Source organism: Spermophilus citellus, assembly GCF_964194105.1.
Source record: "Spermophilus citellus genome assembly, chromosome: 13".
In the NCBI taxonomy this organism is placed as follows: Eukaryota; Metazoa; Chordata; class Mammalia; order Rodentia; family Sciuridae; genus Spermophilus; species Spermophilus citellus.
The window spans coordinates 53,856,168-53,864,696 of NC_138193.1; positions in this window are offsets into that span (position 1 = coordinate 53,856,168).

An 8,529-nucleotide genomic window follows, 5' to 3' on the forward strand; every position below is an offset into this window, starting at 1 on the left:
TTTCCAGATTGATCGATTTGTGGCATGTATCAGAATCTTATTCTTTTTCATGGGTAAATATTTCATTGTGTACATATGCTATGTTAGTTATGTTTCTCTTTTATCTATCTATAGGTACATGGGTTGTTTCTTTGGCTATAGTGAATATCACTGCTATGAACATTGGTGTACAAATGTTGGTTTTTTGGGTTTTTTCGGTACTGGGGATTGAACCCAGAGGGGCTTTATCATTGAGCCTTCTCCTTAATCCTTATTAGTTTTTGAGACAGGGTCTCACTAAGTTGCCTTGATAAGTTGCTAAGGGCAGCCTCTAACTTGTGATCCTCCTGCCTCAGCCTCCTGAGTGCACCACTGGGCTGGGACAGTGTACAAATATTTGTTCGAATCCTTGCTTTCAGTTCTTTCAGATGTATGACTTGGAGTAGAATTTCTGGGTCACATGGTAGTTCTGTGTTTAACCTTATGAGAAACTGCTGAACTTTTCCATTGTCATTTTCTTGTTTTTAAGCTGTTGTCCTAAATGTCAGACAGATACAGAAAGATATAATACTTATAATTGTTTTGTATATATCAATTAATGCATTCAGCTTTAGTGTTTATCAGCTGATGACTATCTTATTTCATCTGTACCCACCTGTTTCATCCCATTCTATATTTTAATAGTTTTTTTTAGTTGTTGATGGACCTTTTTTATTTTATTAATTTATTTATATGTGGTACTGAGAATTGAACCTCATGCCTCACACATGTGAGGCGAGTGCTCTACCACTGAGTCACAACCCCAGCCTCCCATTATGTATTATTTTAAAGCAAATCTAAGATGTTTTATAATTTCATATCTACATCTTTGATATGTATATTTAAAGTTTAAGTACTTTTATTTGTTGATAGTAATTCTTTAATGTCAGATAACCCATCAGTGTTCAAACTTGCATTAGCTCCTAAATGTCATAAAATATTGTCATGTTACAATTGGTTGTTAAATCTCATAAGTCTTATTCAATCTATAGATTCCCTTCCATGTCTTTCTCACCTACCCCCTGCCTTTAAATTTATGTATTAATGAAATCAGTTAGTGTTTGTCCTATGTAGGTTTTGATAATTGCATTCCCATGCGTTAACATTTTTTTCTAGTCCTTTATTTTCTGCCAGTTGTTAGTTGGATCTAGATTGATCAGATTCAGGCTTGATATCTCTCTCTCTCTCTCTCTCTCTCTCTCTCTCTCTCTCTCTCTCTCTTTTGCAAGACAGTTTTGGAAGTGATGATATATTTGTTTTTTAATCTGCAAGCTTATAAATGAGTGGTTTTCTCTATGATGTTAGCAGTTATTGATGATTGGTCCGTTAATTCTTTTGAGACTCCAAAAAACAGAGAAGTCAATAATTCTTTCTTCATTTATTAGCTGTGTATTTTTCTACAAATTGAAGTTTCCCCTTATCACCTGGATGCCCAGTTGTATAGGCATGATTCTTTCCTTTTATTTAAGTTTCCACAATTTTTTTTGATACCAGGGATTGAACTCAGGGGCACTCAACCACTGAGCCACATCCCCAGTCCTATTTTGTATTTTATTTAGAGACAGGATCTCACTGAATTGATTAGCATCTCACCTTGCTGAGGCTGACTTTGAACTCATGATCCTCTTGTCTCAACCTACCAAGTTTCTGGGTTTATAGGCCTGTGCCACCCCATCTAGCTGCAGTTTTTTGTTGTTGTTGTTTTGTTTGTTTGTTTTTTGTTGTTGTTGTTTTTTTACTGAGATACAAATTAAAGCTCTATCTTTTGACTTTGGAGCTTCTCAATTTGGCTCCTGAGACATTTTGAAACAACCTTTGCAATCTTTGTTCACTATTTTTGCTATTTGCATAATAAAGTTCTGAGCTCTTCTTGTATATTTTGTGCCCAGGCTAAATAAGTCATTTTAACAAGTTACTTTGATTCTTTTAGTGGGAATGATACTTAGAGACTACCATCTGAGTGCTAGAGATATGCATTGCTATCAGGCTGACATTGTTCCAAGGTCTTTTTCTGTAGAATTAGGTTTATGTGTGGGTATGTGTTTATAATGTAAAAGCCATATGTTCATGCTGATACTCTCCATTTAATTTCTCAGATGTAGGATTTTCACTTACCCACTAATTTAAGCAAAATTCCAGATCAAATATACTTAATTTACCTATCTTAGGTGCTTTTTTTCCTTTACATTCAAATCTTTTACCAAAGTATAGCCATAGCAGTTGACATTGATAAAGAAGAAAACTAACATTTAATTAGCCAACTACTGCATTAGATACCGTAAATTACTTCTTTTGTGTATGCATTTCTGGGGATTGAATTTAGGGTCTTATGCTGTTGTGTGGCAGGTCACTCAGAAAACACGCCAAGTCCCAGTTTCATCCAAATTGAAGAGTCTTTATTTAGCTGACCAGCCAGTGACTACTCCCCACAGGATCCATAAATGTCTCTGCAAGGAACAGCCCTAAGCCTGAGCTTAGGATATTTAAAGGCATAAAAACACATCTGAGTTGACATAGCTGCAAGCAAGCAGGTACAGAAGCTGGATTGGGCAGTTAGCAAGACAATGAAATGGGTACATTGGTATTTCCCACAGGATTTTCCAGGTTGGCATAGCAGCAAGCAAGCAGAAGGGAAGTGAATCAAAATGACTCTAGTTCAGAATGGTTTCTTAAGTCTAGACAATCAGTCTCTGACAAGGTACATTGCCCAAGAAAAATGGAAACCAAAGAGAACACTTTTACATTATATAAGAATTGCTATTTTGTGTTGCCAAGTACACTATGCTAGGTAACTATTAATGGGTACAGAGGCAGGGGTCTCCCATAGGAAAGCATTTCTTACATGATATGGAATTTCAGGGTAAAATAGAATTTGTTTGGTCATTGCCCATATAGCCTGGCCCATAACAATGCATGCTAAACACATGATCTACTACTAAGCTATACCTCCAGTCCCTACTTTATTTAATTCTCTCAATAACCCTGTAAAGCATGTTTTTTAATTACTATCCTTGCTTTACAGATAAGAAAGATGAGGCCCAGGAAGGGTAAGTAGCCTCAAACATACAGTCATTAAAAGACAAAGATAAGATTCAAATCTATTTCCCTCCCACATTGCATCTCATGTTGTTCTTATTACAGAGATCTGGAAAGATAAATGAAAGGCAGATCTTCCATGTGGCCCAGACAGGACCATGCACCTTCCTTGCCTGCAGTACAGCTCCAGTTTCTTTTACACAGTTTGCATACACAAAACAGAAGTGGATTCTTACTTTGGGGATGAAATCCTTTCTGGCAACATGAAGAAATCTCCTCTAGTCCATGGTCAGTTAATTTAAAGAATCCAGTTCTAAAATAAGAAAAGGCAGGTTCAGAGGCAAGCAAAGTTTTTGTTCCCCAGCCTAACATACACACACGACCGAGCATACACTCACACACAGTAGAACAGAGGTCATAAGCTTCTATGATATGCTAGCTTCCAAGTCTCTTATCTGGTAATTGAATCATAATTAAGGAATGACTTATCACTGCTACCACACTGGTTTTTCTGGGAGAACTCATGGTAAATAACAGGTTTTGGAGTGAAAAAGTAACACTCTGATATAATGAGTTTGGTTTTGAACTTTTTTATGTCTGGGTGGTGCCAGAGATGGTACCCAGGGTCTCATGCATGCTATGCAAGTACTATACACCTGAGCTCCACCTGCTCAGCATGAATTTGAAATTCTTTTTTTTAAAAGATTTATTTTTTAATTGTAATTGTAGTTGGACACGATACCTTTATTTTATTTATTTATTTTTATGTGGTGCTGAGGATCGAACCCAGGGCTTTGCACATGCTAGGCAAATGCTCTACCGCTGAGCCACAACCCTAGCCCCAAATTTGAAATTCTTTAATACACTATTGAACTCTTGGAATGCCTATCACTTCAAGTCAGAACTCTTTTTTTTTTTTTTTTTTTGGTACTGGGGATTGAATCCAGGAGTGCTTTACCACTGAGCTCCATCCCCAACCCTTTCCATTTTTTATTTTGAGATAGGGTCTCACTAAGTTGCTATGGATCAGTCCTCCTATCTCAGCCTCCAGTTGCTGGAATTATAGGTATGTAATACTGTGTCTGGCTCTTCTGAACTTTTCATAGAAAAGCAACAAAACTGTTGCTTCTATATCTTTTAAATTAAGCATCATAGGTTTATCAGAATATGGGGCTTGCAAGAAGCCTTTTAGAAAACAGCAAATCAGCACTATGATCCTTATATTTTTTAAAGAAGTCTCAATTATAGAGTTGTTTTGCTCTGAGACTTTCTTTGCTACTGCCTCCCTATAACACCCAGAACCAAGTCCTGTGTACTCACTCCTGAAACTTGGGGAGCAGACAATAACTGTTGACTCTAGCAGCGTCATCTGGTAGGAAAATTAAGTGTGTAGGTCGACGTTGGATAGAAAGGTGGTCTGTGTGCAATGAGTCTGAGAAAACAAGCCAGAGAACCTGTTCTTCCTTCAGTATGCCTCATCTCTATCTCAGCATTCACCTAGTTGTTCAGGTAAAAAAAAGAAGATCTAGGAGTCATTTTTTACTCTTCTCTTTCTTCCTCCTAATATCCAAGCCATCAGTAAATGCTAACTTCTCTACCTTTAAAATAGAGACTGAATCCAACATGTAACCACTTTTCTATTATCTGTGAGACTAGTCTAAGACTTTTTCCTGGAATATGATAATAACCTAGCTGGTCTCTCTACTTTTTCTTCAATTCTCTTCAGTCCTACATTCACACTATAGCTTCATATTTCACACAGGTAAGCCAAATTGTGCCACTCTTCTTCTCAATCTCAGTAATGGCCTCTATTTATATATCCATACCAGGGTAAATGGACCTTTCATAAACTAATCTTTGCCTTTCTCCCCCTAGTTCTTACCACTGTTTTCTATTAATCATTATGCTGTATCCTCACCAGCCTCTGCTCCTACTTAAACATGCCACATAAATTAATATTAGGGCCTTTTCACTTGCCTTTATCTCTGTGGAGAATGTTCCTTCTTAGACAAATGACTCATATGCTTATGAGATTCTCTGTCCTCCACATTCTGACCCTAATCCCTGCTTTTTCTTCTTAGCACTTGATAGTATATATTGCTTATATTGTTATTGCCTGTCTTCTTCAATGTATTGTAAACTCCATAAAAGCAGGTACTTTTGTATGGGATATAGGTGTATAACCAGCACATCGAAGAATACCTGGCACATAGTAAGGAACTCAATACATATTAATTCAATCCACAAATGGATGAATGAGATTTCTACTATCCAATAATAATAGTTGTTGTTTTAGTGTGTTCAAGAAAAAGAACAATAAGGATGTGCCCTTAAGACAAAGATAAATTCAGGTACATTTCTCTCAAATGATGTAAATTTTATTAAGAGCAAGATAGTTATACAGTAGCAATGAAGCAAAAATTTATGCTTTTTTAAAAATACTTTCTTAGATGTTAATGGTATTTATTTATTTATTTGCTGTGCTGAGAATAGAACCCCAGTGCTAAAACATGATAATAACCTAACTGGTCTCTCTACTTTTTCTTAAATTCTCTTCAGTCCTGACTTCACACTATAGCATCATATTTCATGCTAGACAAGTGCTCTACCACTGAGATACAACCCCAATCCTGCAAAATTGATATTTTCAACAAGATAGGTGAGCTAATATGAAATTCATAAAAAGCTTCTGAATTACTTTTGAAAGTAAAGTTGCAGTTAGTTTATTTAGGCCTGAAAATTTTAAAAGTAGATATATACATACACATATACACACAAATAAAATAGGTTCATGAAACCCCATCAGTATAAACAGAAATGTCTTCATTATCCCCCCATCCTCTTTCTTTCTTCCCTAAACAAATTCCTACCACTGAAGGCCCAAGAGGCCATCAGCTCCTCAGTGCTCTTAGAGTCATATGTGTTGTATGTTATTAATTTGGTACTGCTGATCTTGTTCACATAAGAAAAAATGGCATATCCACAGAGGTTTTACAGAGGTAGTATTCTGTGTGAGGATGTCTGTGGATTAATTACCACTATATATATCTGCTCTCTTCTATCCATGCAGCTTATAGCTTAAAAATGTGGAAAATCCCACCACAAAGCAGATGTCTCTCTTCATGTATAATTTGGTGGAAGGCAGAGCATGGTGAAGAGGTCAGTTGACACCAATAAGCTAAAAACCTCAGTCATGAAATATAGTTAGCCACACCAAGGCCCTCGTAAGCCATGGACAGGTCATACTGAGTACTCCTTGAAGATGGCAGCCTGTTAGTGAAATGAATAGTGAAACACAAGTTGAGCCACTTGGCCTCTCTGGAATTCAGGAAGGATTTTAATCTGGCATGTTCAGTATGTCAATATTCATGAAACATTTATCATGGTGGTAATGCTGTCTGAAAAGGGGACAGCTGTGATCATGGCACAGAAGAATCATGAATATTACTTCCTATAAAGACATTCAAGCCAAGTAACCCTTCTGAGAATAAATGCTCTTAATACCACTTCCATTTCTTCCCTTGAAGACAGCTCATGTTTATTGTCCTTTCTTCTGTACTTTCCTGCACCAGAAAAGGAAGCAGCAAAGCTTAATAGAGAAGGGCAATAGACTCAATTTAAACTATTGTAGTACTGTACTACTAGAGGTTTTTCTAGGATTTGGAGGTCAATGTATGTTCCTTTCTCAAAGGGTTTGTATGTGCACAGGCAGCCAACTATGGTTGTCAAGTAATGATAAAATTGTTCATAGCTAGATCTTGCTGCTGAAAAGGGAGTCTGATTTTGCCTTTTGTACCAACTCAGTTTTCTTTGCAGCAGTCAAACTTTCACCATACCTGTGCATAATATATCAGAGCTGGTTCAATATACTGGTATCCAGCTTGAGGAGTGCAGAGTCGAAGATCCCAGGAGGAAATAGTACCACTAAAGGCGGTCATAATTTACATATGTGTCACATACCTTCTCATAGAAATCTCAAATGAAGTGCATCAAGAAAGTACTGCTACTCTCCAATGACCTTGCAGTATTGTCAGCCATCCTACATATTGAATCAGTTTAGACACAGAGTTCATGAATCCACCCAAGGTTGTCTCTAGAGGACTGCTTGTCACAGGTTTCATTCAAATGTCCAGAGAAGCCACAGCAGCCAGTTTTGCAGGGGCTCTTTCAGACTGTGGAGAACACTGCACTTGAAATAAATGGTTGATGTAAAGAAGAGCTGTGCTAGATGGTCAAAAAGAAGAGGCTTCACGTCTGAGAAACTACTAAAAGGAATCCAGCTCAGGAGCAGAAGGAATTGTGACCAACAAAAGAGGCCATCCCAGAGAGGAAGGATCTTAAACAGGAACAAAACCCTTCCTATAGGAAGCAGTGTGCCCTGATCATAGTGTCCAGGAAGTTGGTAAAGTCTTATCTCCGTGTTCATAATTTTTAATTTTATACCAAATACATTCTTCTTGTAATGTATCTTAACCAAAGATAGAGCCCCAGTAAGATCAACTCATCTCTGACACAGTTTCTATAGGGAAGTAGCAGAGAGTTGTTCACACTGAGCCCATCTGAGCAGGCACCTCACATCAATGGGTGTTTTGTAAGCGTTCAGGGAAGTTCTGAAGCTGTTCTAATGGGAAGGATCCACTGTGACTGAGATAATCAGAAAGACTCATCTCTTTTTTTCTACATTCTTTGTGTAGCTATCAGAATTTAGCACAGGTAAAACTGAGTGAGAATTCCATTGTCTTTGTAGAAGACAGACTAGCTGGACCTAACAGCAGTTTTAGAGGTTCAGGAAAAGGTTGTTGATTTCTTAATAAAAGCAGTCAGGTATAGAAGAACTGTACCCAAAGGAGAGAAAAAGAATAAATAAAGTATATACAATCAGTGCAAAAAAAAGAAACAAGCAATATTAATAACACAAAGATAGAAGAGGTGAGGAACCCTCAGAGAGCCCAGATTTGCTTACATGAATCCAGCCCAGTGTGGTGAGACCTTGCTGATTCTGTATGAGAAAAAGTTCTTTGTTCTCCATGTTGCAATAATCATACCCAGCACTTTCCTTGGGGATGATAATGTAGGGAATGGTAAATTCATTTCTAATCTGTCAAAGGAGAAGACAGCTTGTCACAATTCTGGGGCACTCCTGCAACCCCACACAGTGGAAAGTCAAACATCTGCACAAGCAAAGGCCTTTCCCACCACAGCCTGAGTCTCTTTTGTGTTCCCTGAATCCCTCACAACCTTGGCTGCTAATGTGCATTTCTGGGGGGTCTGTGAAGCAGAGATGCTGAGACCAACCCCAGGGCCCCCTCTGATGCACAGCATGGGTAACCACCACAGCCCTGTTGCAGTGCACTCCTGGTTCTTGAAAAGCTCCAGGTGGAGTACCATTCTCTTCCTTTGCTCATGTCTAAATTGGATTCCCTCCACTGTTAAGTCCTTCTCATTAATACTCAGGTCAAGTCTGTTCTACTTTCT